Raw genomic sequence first — 10,311 nt, forward strand, 5'->3', positions numbered from 1 at the left:
CCCAGAGTCAGTGATGTGAGAGAGAACCAGAAGCCACAGTGTTTTTACAGGCTACAATCAGAAGAGACTTACCGTCACTTCTGCTGTATTCTGTTGGTCACAGAGCAACCCTGACACAATGTAGGAGGGAATGATACAAGGGCATAAACACCAGGAGGGAGCTTTGGGGGACCATCATGGAGGCTGACCACCACACCCAGTCTAGAAGCATCAGGGAAGGTCTCCAACAGAAACCAAGACCACAAGGAGGAATAGAATTTGAGCCCTAGTATCCTTCCATCACTCATGAAAATTCACAGCAGCACTCCCATTCACTAACAAGGGATGGTTTCTCTCCTGCCATGATTTTTTTCCTCCTCTGAATGCTTAAGATGGCCAGGTGCCCCCATGTTGGGTTCAGCTAATTTAAGGCCCCATCACTTTCTGAGCCAAGGGGAAAGTGGGATAGAGAATATGCTAATCTCTGTGCACTCTGAGCCCCACTCCCAAGCATTAGGAGCTTTATCTGAACTCTGCTAAGACCTCTGCAAAAGATCAGTTGATAAATTGTGTGGGTCATAAATATGGATGTTTTATTAACGTGTAGTAGTAATGTGTATCATTATTGCTGATGCAATGTTGAGACCAAGATGGTCTAAGAATCAGTACCCACAACTAGCTGTAAAATTGCTAGTATCTAATAATGTGTGTTCCCGAAGACTTATTTTTGTCTTCATTTAATAATGACTTTTTGAGAAGTAATGGAAGGCCAGGAATGTTTAGATTTCTAAATGAATCACATCTTAATATTTTTGCTCATTTTGACAACACTGTCAAAATGGAAGCCGACATCACCAAGAATCATAGTTCACTACTTTTTACTTTTTACTAACTGACATTTTTAAAGTATCAATTATAGGTCTGGTAAAAACTGCTGACATTTGCAAGGTTTCCAAGATAACAGAGTTCTCACAAAAGACTAATCCCAGAGACTGGTTTAGCTTTAAAATTGATATTCCCTATATCAACAGAAATGGGGAAAAAAAACGAATGAGACTTGAGTTTAAATTCATCATTTTGTGTGTGCATCTGTGCTCTGAGTCTGAATCAGGATGAGCCAAGCATTCTAGGCCCCAGAGCGGAGGAAAGATGTCAAGTTTGAGAAAGTGGGGGCTGTTCTGTGTCCAAGTAGCTGCATTCGGAGGGTGGATGGATGCTCCTAGGGGTCAAGAGCAGCATCTACCTGAGGACTCAGGAATACCTACCCTTACTCTGCTCATAACCTTCATCCTCTTTGTTTTCTCTGATTCCTGGCTTTCTGTCACTGCAATATCCAGTGCAAAACTGTGCTGAAGGTGCCTTGCACTTGCTCCTGAGAGCCAATTGTGAAATTTTCATGAAATGTGTGAACCTATGGCTAAACATAGTGTTAAAAACTAAACAATATAAACTTAGAATTCAATCAATCATATGAAAAAGGAAAACATAGTAAATATTCAAAACTCATCAGAGAAAACATAATAAATGTTCCAAACTCATCACTCCCCAATCATTTGGCTCCACTTTGCTATTAACTATATTCTGGAGGTTATTTATCTATGGTGAGAGTATTTATACCATGGATATCAGCTAACACTATAAATCAGGGTTTTGTTTTCCTCCCAGAGAACCAGTTGTTAAATATTTACCAGCATATTGCTAGGAGCATCCTTCTGTTAATCCCAAGTTTGTGGTACTAGCTGAGCCAGACTGGCTGGGTTTAAACCCAGGTTTTGCTGTTGAATGGCTTATGTGACTTGGGCACATTATTTAACTTCTTTGTGCCTTCATCCCATCATCTGTAAAATGGAGATAATATAGCACCTACTTCACATGGTTGCTACGAGGATTAAAAGTGTTGATATTTGTAAAGTATTCTGGAACAGTGCCTGAAACCTAATAAGTACTACTTCAGGGTTTGTTAAAGAAAATAAACTAAGTACAATTCTAAGGGCTGCTAGCCCTCTTTGATTCTGTCATTTTTTTCTCATCTCTCAAAATTTACCATATTCTTCTTCCACACTAATAAAAAAATGTTGTTGGACTTATGACCATCCAAAATAAAGATTAGATTTCTCAGCATCCCATGAACAAATTCTGATCAAGACAATATAAACAAAAATATCACATGGTGGCTTCCAAGAGTTTATTTGCAATGACAGTGGGCACATTCATTTTGCCTTTTTTTCTTTTCTATTCCTTCTTCTATCCTGGTCTCTGAAACTTGAATGTAATGGCTGGAGCTCAAGCCACCATATTGGACCCTGAGAAAGAAAGCTATACCCTAGGTATAGAACAAAGAAGTATGAAATAAATCAGTCATAGTTGATGGCAAGAAAGATATAAAAAGTAACTGAAATACATTCATGGTTTAGAATGAGAATGAAGATATAGACTCAGGTTTCAGAGGTCTTTAGAGATAAACAGATTCTGAATGACCTCATGGTTCTAGATCCATGAAATTCAGCTAACATGGCTCATATTCTCAGATCTCTGGAAAATTCCATCTCACTTGTTGTCATGTGACTCTTTATTCTAAGCCTTAATTACTTGAACTAATTTAACTGGCTATTCCTTGCAACCAACAGTGAAACTAACTAAATCTTATGGTCTAAAATATAACCATAAATGTATAATTCTACCTACCTACAGGTATATTTTTCTCATTAACATTTCCCTGTGCAGACAAACTTATACCATAGGAACTGAGGGCTTTTCCTTTGGAAATGTTCTACATCCTAGTGTGGTTTCTAGGTATTAAGTTTTATTCTCAAGCAACACTTGTCACTTCCCATCTTGGGAAGGCTCTGAACTTTTATTCCACACTATCTGGATTATACATATTATTCATAATTAATGATGCCCTTGGAAAACTGAAGCGGACAAAGTTGCTTCTCATCTGATTCCTTTTAATGCTCATTTCCCACCTGAGTTCTGCCCCTGAGTTGAGCAGGGGCACGCACCTGACTACTTCTCAGACTTATCCCAGCTCAGCCACATCAGAGACTTCCTCTCCCCATCCCATCACAATTTATCAATAGCATACAACATTTCCCTCAAGACACTGCTAAACAGCTGGTCAGTGAATCAGAGACAACAATTTGATTTGCATCATGATATTATCTGACTCTATTATTATAGATTCTATTATTGAGTCATATGGAAGTTTTAAACTGGTCCTTCCAGTTAAACCAAAGGGAAATTTAACATTTGTAGAATGGTTAGGGGTTATGCTAAGGACGCTATTTAACTTTTACAACTAATCTACCAATCAAAGATTTTAGTTGCAAACAAGAAAAACAAACTCTGAATGACAGATACTAAATAAATAAATTGGAAGGATATTCAGAAGCTCATAGCATAGCCAAGACCACACCAGGCTTGGAAAATGGACAGAAATAAAGATAAGGCAGCAACCAGTATATTAGTTGTAATACTGATACACTATCTGTATTACCAGATAAACAATGAAATCTCGATTGGTCTTAAGGCAAGATACTATGTTTCTCACTCAAAGTTCAATTGAAATTTGAAGGAAAGGAGGTGAGGCCTTGCTCCATGTGATCACGAAGGAATTCAGGCTGATGAGAGTCTTAACATTTTCAACACATGACTCCTAAGATCACCTTGAGCCTCAGCATTCTGTCAGCAGATGGGAGAAAAGAGGGAATGGAGAGCCATGTGTGAAATTGTTATAGGCCAAGCCTGGAAGCAACATCCATCACTTCTATTCTCATATTAGTGGTCAGAACCCAGTCACGTGACCACAGTTAACTGTAAGGGAGGTTAGGAAATATAGTCAGCTGGGGCCCAAGAAGAAAGAGGAACAACTAGCCAGCCCATCCTCTTGTCAGCAAATATCTAAGCCATGCTTCCTCCCACACAGAGAACACAATCATCTCCTGCCCGAGACAGATAACCCCAAATACCTTCCAATCACTGAGTCTGGCTCAAAGCTCAGATTCTCTAGGGATGCTCAGTATTCTCCATCAGGTTCAGGTCCATCACTCATCATGGTCCAGCTACCAATACCTGGAAAGACAAATTACCTACTACCTCCTCCCCAAAGCATCTGATATACAATGAAAGAGCAAGAACAAAATAATAATAAACCCACCCCTGTGGAAAAGGGAAGATAACCAGCAGTCACTGGTGGGTAAAGATGTTAAATTCTAATGGGCAGGCTTCCTGAAAACCCTACCCTGGGAGTGAGTAAAGCTTCTAGAATAAACCCTAGATCTGCTTCCTGGGAGAAACTCTCCTGTCCATTGTTCTTCACGGCTCGTTACTCCACTGTCTGGAAGTTTCTTCTTTGTTCTTTTCTTCTTTGGCCACTTCTGATCTGCTTGGAGAAAATTATGCCCTCCTTGGAGGCTGCATAGCTTTCAAGGCCCGTATATTACTGATGAATTTAGAGGCCCAAAATTTATTTTGGTCCTCAAAGGCTTTTTTAGTCCAACCTCATTGTTCCTTTAGCAGCATAATTCCCTCAAAAACCTAGTAGACTTCTCATCTATTTGCTTCAAATCAGCTTCATGTGCTAGTAACTGTACCCAAAGTTCTTTTCTGGTCATAATTCTCAAGCCTGATTTATGATTTTGCTCCCTAGTCCCCATGACTGTCTCCATTTACTGCCTGAGGCCATTGAGTTAGATAGGAAGACCACACCCTTGATTTGATCTTAGCCACAGGGGTAAGTCTTATTCAATCTGATTTCTTACTGTTTAAGTTTTGGAAGCAGTCAATTTTTCCAACTTTTCAACACCTCTAGTTTCTGACATTCGATTTCATTTTTGTTTGAAAGCAAGCCAATTCTTGCCTGAGTGCATCCACTCTTTTCCAAATTGCTACTAACATTCTGTTTTCCAACCCTTTCCCCTAGAGCTAAAGAATCAGCATACACCTGACTTGTCTTCTGAGTTATATCAAGAGACAGTTTTATCAGAGATTTTTCCGCTGCCTAATATAGATCTTCATCTTTCCAGCTTCCAAAGCCAGTTTCCTTGCCACTCACATCCCCGTTGCTTACCCAAGATCATGCATTTTAGGTTTTTGTTATGGAAACTTTCCAGTTCTGCTACAAATGTGTATGTTAGTTAGGGAAAATGAGCTGCTATAAAGATAAGTCCTAATATCACGATGGCATAAAACAATAGAAGTTTCACATTTACTAAAATCTAATTGGTGAGGCGGGTCTACTCCCTGTAGCCATTTGGGGACCCAGGCTGATGGAGGCTGTGCCACATTCAGCATGTGATTTGCAGGTTATTCTGGGCATTGTCAGTTAGTTAATAGATGGAGGCAGAGAGATTATGAAGGATATGATTCACCTTGGAAGTGGCATCTTTCTCTTGGCAGTTAATAAGCCAGAACTTAGTAATAAGGTCACACCTAACTCTGAAAGGAGACTGAAAGATAGAATCCAGCTGTATGCCCAGGAGGAATTGAAAATGGGTGAAAAACTACATAGTCTCTCCCATAAACTAGAACCACTGCCAAAATCATGGCAAACAAAAGATGAGTGAGGGCGCCATTGCTTTTGCTGCTAAGGGGTGGATGCTGAAGCTTGTACCACTGATGCCTCCAGCATCAAAGCAGGATGTTGTCATTATGTGGCTGCCCCTGAAAGGATAAGATTGCTGCTGCTATTACACTGTCCACACCCAGAATGGGTTCTCTGTAGTCCTAGTTTCTTTAACTTACTACCTCCCAAGTCAAAGCCAAGAGCAAACGTATCAGATTGGTTGAGTTTATATCCTGTAGCTACTCTCTTATTGCAAAAAGACGAGGAAAACAACTCTGCATTTTTAGCTCATATAGTGAATGACAGATCCTGCCCCCATTATAGCTCTTAAGATGAGATATTCTCCAAATAAAGACAGAGAATCAACTAAATCAAAGAAATAAATTCTGTGATGGAAATTTCAGCCAAAAATTGCAAGCTGGTAGGAGAGAGTATTTTAAAAATTAGGAAATGACCTATTTTATTCTGTGTATGTGTGTGTGTGTGTGTGTGTGTGTGTGTGTGTATGATCTTGTTTCCTATCCATTGAGAATTTTGAATTTTGAGGTTTTACCTGCATCTGGACCTTTCTTGTTCACTACTCTATCCACAGTGCCTAGAATAATGTAGTCACTCACAAACATTTATTGACTGAAAGAATCCTTGGTCCAGTAAGTGTGCTTATTGATGCTTCTATTCCTGGCTCTTCTGATGGCCAGTAGGGACTGCTGAAACCTATAAAGACAACAAAAAGAGTAATATAGCTTCCATATTACATAGCGAGCCCATAGCTTAGAAGTGTCTCCTACCTGATTTCTGGACATAGAAGCACTCATCTAGTTACAAGATAGAAAGGAAAGTGAATACCTGAGGTGGGAGGAAAGATCAGTAAATATTGCCAGGATATTTTTAAGGTTTTCTAAATTTCATCTTTTGGAAAGGACATACTGAATTTTAAATCTGAAAATTAAAAAAAAATTTTATTCAAAGAGATTCATGTTCTTGGTCCATATATTTGGAAGGTTCTCCTTGAGGTGTTCCCTTAGTAAGCTAGTGACCTTGAGTATGTATAATGGGAATCTCTTTATGCCCTTTGAGCACAGAATTCCTTTCTTGGAATGCAAATTATGACATCTCTTTGGTAGAGAAAGGTTTGCATTTGTAGACATTTTAGGTGGCACTGAAATAACATGACAATATTTTAAAAGACAGCAGGCCAATATGGGGCAAAAACATTTAATCCTTTCCTCTCTAAACAAGGTAATCTCCTTTCTTTCTGTATTACTTTAGTAAAAAAAAGTTATGACGTGTGTTACTCACTTTTTCGTCCTGGTATAGGCAAGGTTAAAAAGTGATGTGCTGAGTGAGATCTTCAGAAAGAAAGAAAGATGAGGAGGAAAGAAAGGGATGGGAAAATCCAATATCACTGAAGTTTTGAATGACGATTCTAAAAAATTACAAAATAAGAATGTCAGCCTCCATAAAAGCAGGAGAAATTTCAGGGAAAGGGGTACCCCACATTTACTTTTACACCCTAAAACAGGGATATGGGAGCATTGCCACCTGGTGTGAGTGACTTGCACTGCCTGCTGAAGCTGCATGCAAAAATCCATCATCTCTTAAAGAGACAAGACTTTATTTTGAGCAGAGCTCAGCACGGCCTAGAGAGCTAGCCATACCCCTACTACATCATTTCATAGCCATGAGGCTTAGATTTCAGGAGTACAGAGCTGAGGGAAATCTTTTTTCCATCAACTACATGTTCGGAGGGGGTCAGGGATAAAGATGAAACAGCATGACAAAAGAAATGTTCTGTTCAAACAATGTGAAAGTGGAGAGTATGTATTGCCCAAAATGGTCTTAAATAGGACTGAGAACATAAACCTAGGTGATCTTTTCCAGTTTCCGTATTTCAAATACTTCCTGGGATGTGCAAATGGCCTTTGAGAAGGTACTGAAGGTTGTTTTGTTTGTTTGTTTGTTTTGTTTTGTTTTTTAAAAGTTGAGTACTTTTTGTTGCCGGATGACATGAGGGAAAAGAAAAATGTTTAAAAAAAAAGACTCAATAATTAATTTTGATATTTCTGAGCATGTTGGAGTTAATAATTTTGGCATCTAGTATTTTATTTCGAGGCTAATATGCCACGCCATCTGCCAAGTGATGGTGTCTTTATTAGGTTACCATGGTATATAAAAAGCAAAATGCTTTGCAAAGATTTTTGAGCAGGATGATTTTTATTTCCCCCTTCAATTTTTTTCAAAATGTAGATTAACGTTTTCAACAAAACTATTGAAGTTATAGTTATAAATATTGAGATGATACAATCCAATAATTTAAGCCCTTTATCTTCTTCAAGATGTATTTTTTTTAAATCTAAGAATAATACTGGGGTTTAGAGGATTTTAAATATATATAAATTTTGAAATCCATAAGTGTTAAGCATTGGAATATATACTCAGAATTATCTGCTCAGAGTTTTTTCTAAACTACAACAACAACAAAAACCAAAACCTTTACTCCAACTATATTTAAGAAACGTGAAACTATTTTGTTGTTCTTTTGCATTAACTGGGAAGAAAGTTCAGAAGGTAAAAAGAGAAAATGGGGTTTGTACCCTTTTTGACATAAGCTAGTAATTTTCACCCTGAAGCTAATAATCTATATGCACTATTTTGCCTCCACCTTCCAAAATGCAGATTGGGGTGGCAAATTGATTCAGGTTTGTGCTAGGCTGGATAGTTTTTCTAGTGTTCTTAAAGATGGTGCGTCATCAGTCTGCCTCTAAAACTCACAGGGGTCAAAGTCTCAGGCTTTCTCCTCCTTCTGCTCTGGGGAAAGTTTTCCAGGTTTCATTTTTTTCTATATGCTTTATAAAAAAAATTTTAAGTAAGTCGTTTATGTCCGGAGTTTCATGCACATATACACCAGAAGGCACACACATGTATATGACACAGTCACATGTACTTCTGACACACTTTAGAAGTCATATAAGCAAAGGGTAGAGGGGGAAAGATTTCTGACCCACCAGTCTCACTGTTATGGTTGAGATGAAGCATATTAAGGATTGTTCTGGAGAAGAATTTCTATAACCCATGACCTAATTTTACTATTACAAACAGTAGCACTGTGCTTCCCATAAGAGATGAGATTGAAATAATAGGGAAGCAATCACTGGTGAGAGATTCAAAGAGTACTCAGCATCACCACTTATTTGCAGTTAAAACTAGTGTATCTAATTGTTAGACTATTCAGCACTGTTCAGATCCACCAAGAAGAAATTGCATTCCTAAAAGCAACATGGGGGAATATAGAATATTCAACTTTCAAGGTAAGGCAATCAATGTTTGTTGAGTGACTCCTATGTAGTAGGAAAAGTGCTAGATGCCCAGAAGATGACTTGAGTGAGATAGATCCTGTCCCAGGCTTCTCATACCTTCCAAGCCAATGACAACTTGCCTTACCGCATGATGCATAACACTGTGCTTGGAAAACTAAGACTGCAGAGACTGGAAGCAAGGCCTCATGAGGACAAAATCTCCCAAACCTGATATCTGTGTGGTCAGATAGATTGCAGGGGAGAAATGATGGGAGTGGAAGCGGGAATGACAAAGGTCAGATTTGGGACATTGACTTGTGAAGCTTCGAGAGGGTGAAAGCCACCGAGCTGGTCAGGCTATGAACACACATTTAGCCTTTTAAAATAATTTAATCGCCAATGAATCTTTTGATAAAGACTTGAAATCATCATCTCTATTGAGTATCTAGTTGACCACTACTTCTGGAAACTTGTGTCATTCTAACTAGAAATCCACCTATATAGTATTTTGTCCCCTCTTAGGGTGACTGGGAGAATATTCCTGGTTATGAAGGTGAAATAGCAAAGAGAGGAAGAAACGGAGGCTGCTCGTGGCTGGAGGAGGAGCCCCTGATTGGCCACTTTGCAGGTGGCTCACCAGAAAGGCCTTTGCCAAGCCATTGCCTCCTCCCTACCCCAGTGATGCAATATCACCCCACCAGAAGGTTTTGTTCTCCAAGACCCTTGTTTCAATGGGTACATCCCATTAACAAGGCCAGCAGATGTCAGTCCTGATCCACTTTTTCTACCGAGGAGGAAGAGCTGATCTGATTTCCCAACCACTGCCTTCTATTTGCTGGCTTTTCTTCTGCCTGAGATGGAGGCCCCCTGCTTGGTTTGCTTTGTTAATATTTGCATTATTCAATAGTTATTATGTGATAAGCATGTTGTTTGCTTTAGGTTTTGGTTGGTTTGTTTTCTGGTGCTTTCATTCTTAGCTGGTGGCTTAAGTTACAGCTGTGGTCTGTATATTACTCAGCATGGGGAGGATGAATGTTTTTACAGATTCTTACCTGATGCCTCAACAGTCCAAAGTCGGGCCAAAAAACCAAAAAAATTCCAAAGGAAAAAACCGTGGAGATTTTTTTTCTGCCAAACCATGCCTTTGGTGTCAGTCTTGAATTTATCTCTTTTAGCATGAAGAAGCTTAGGTTTGCAAGTAATACGGCAAACATTTCTGAATGCACATATTTTTAAGCTTTCTGACTGAGAAATAATAGCATCCCTGGACTTTTATCAAGCAAGAATCTTGTCCTTGTGTGGAAGCATTTTATGTCTAAAGATTAAGAGTATTTACTATAAGTATAAATTGAAATGATTTTAAGTAAACAGAATATACAGCTACTGTTTATAATGCATTCTGCTATTTGTATGATACTATCTGTTTTGAAAGCACGCCTTAGAGGTGATATTAAAGTTTTAAATCCCAGGACT

This window comes from Hippopotamus amphibius, chromosome 2 (assembly GCF_030028045.1).
Source record: "Hippopotamus amphibius kiboko isolate mHipAmp2 chromosome 2, mHipAmp2.hap2, whole genome shotgun sequence".
Taxonomy (NCBI): domain Eukaryota; kingdom Metazoa; phylum Chordata; class Mammalia; order Artiodactyla; family Hippopotamidae; genus Hippopotamus; species Hippopotamus amphibius.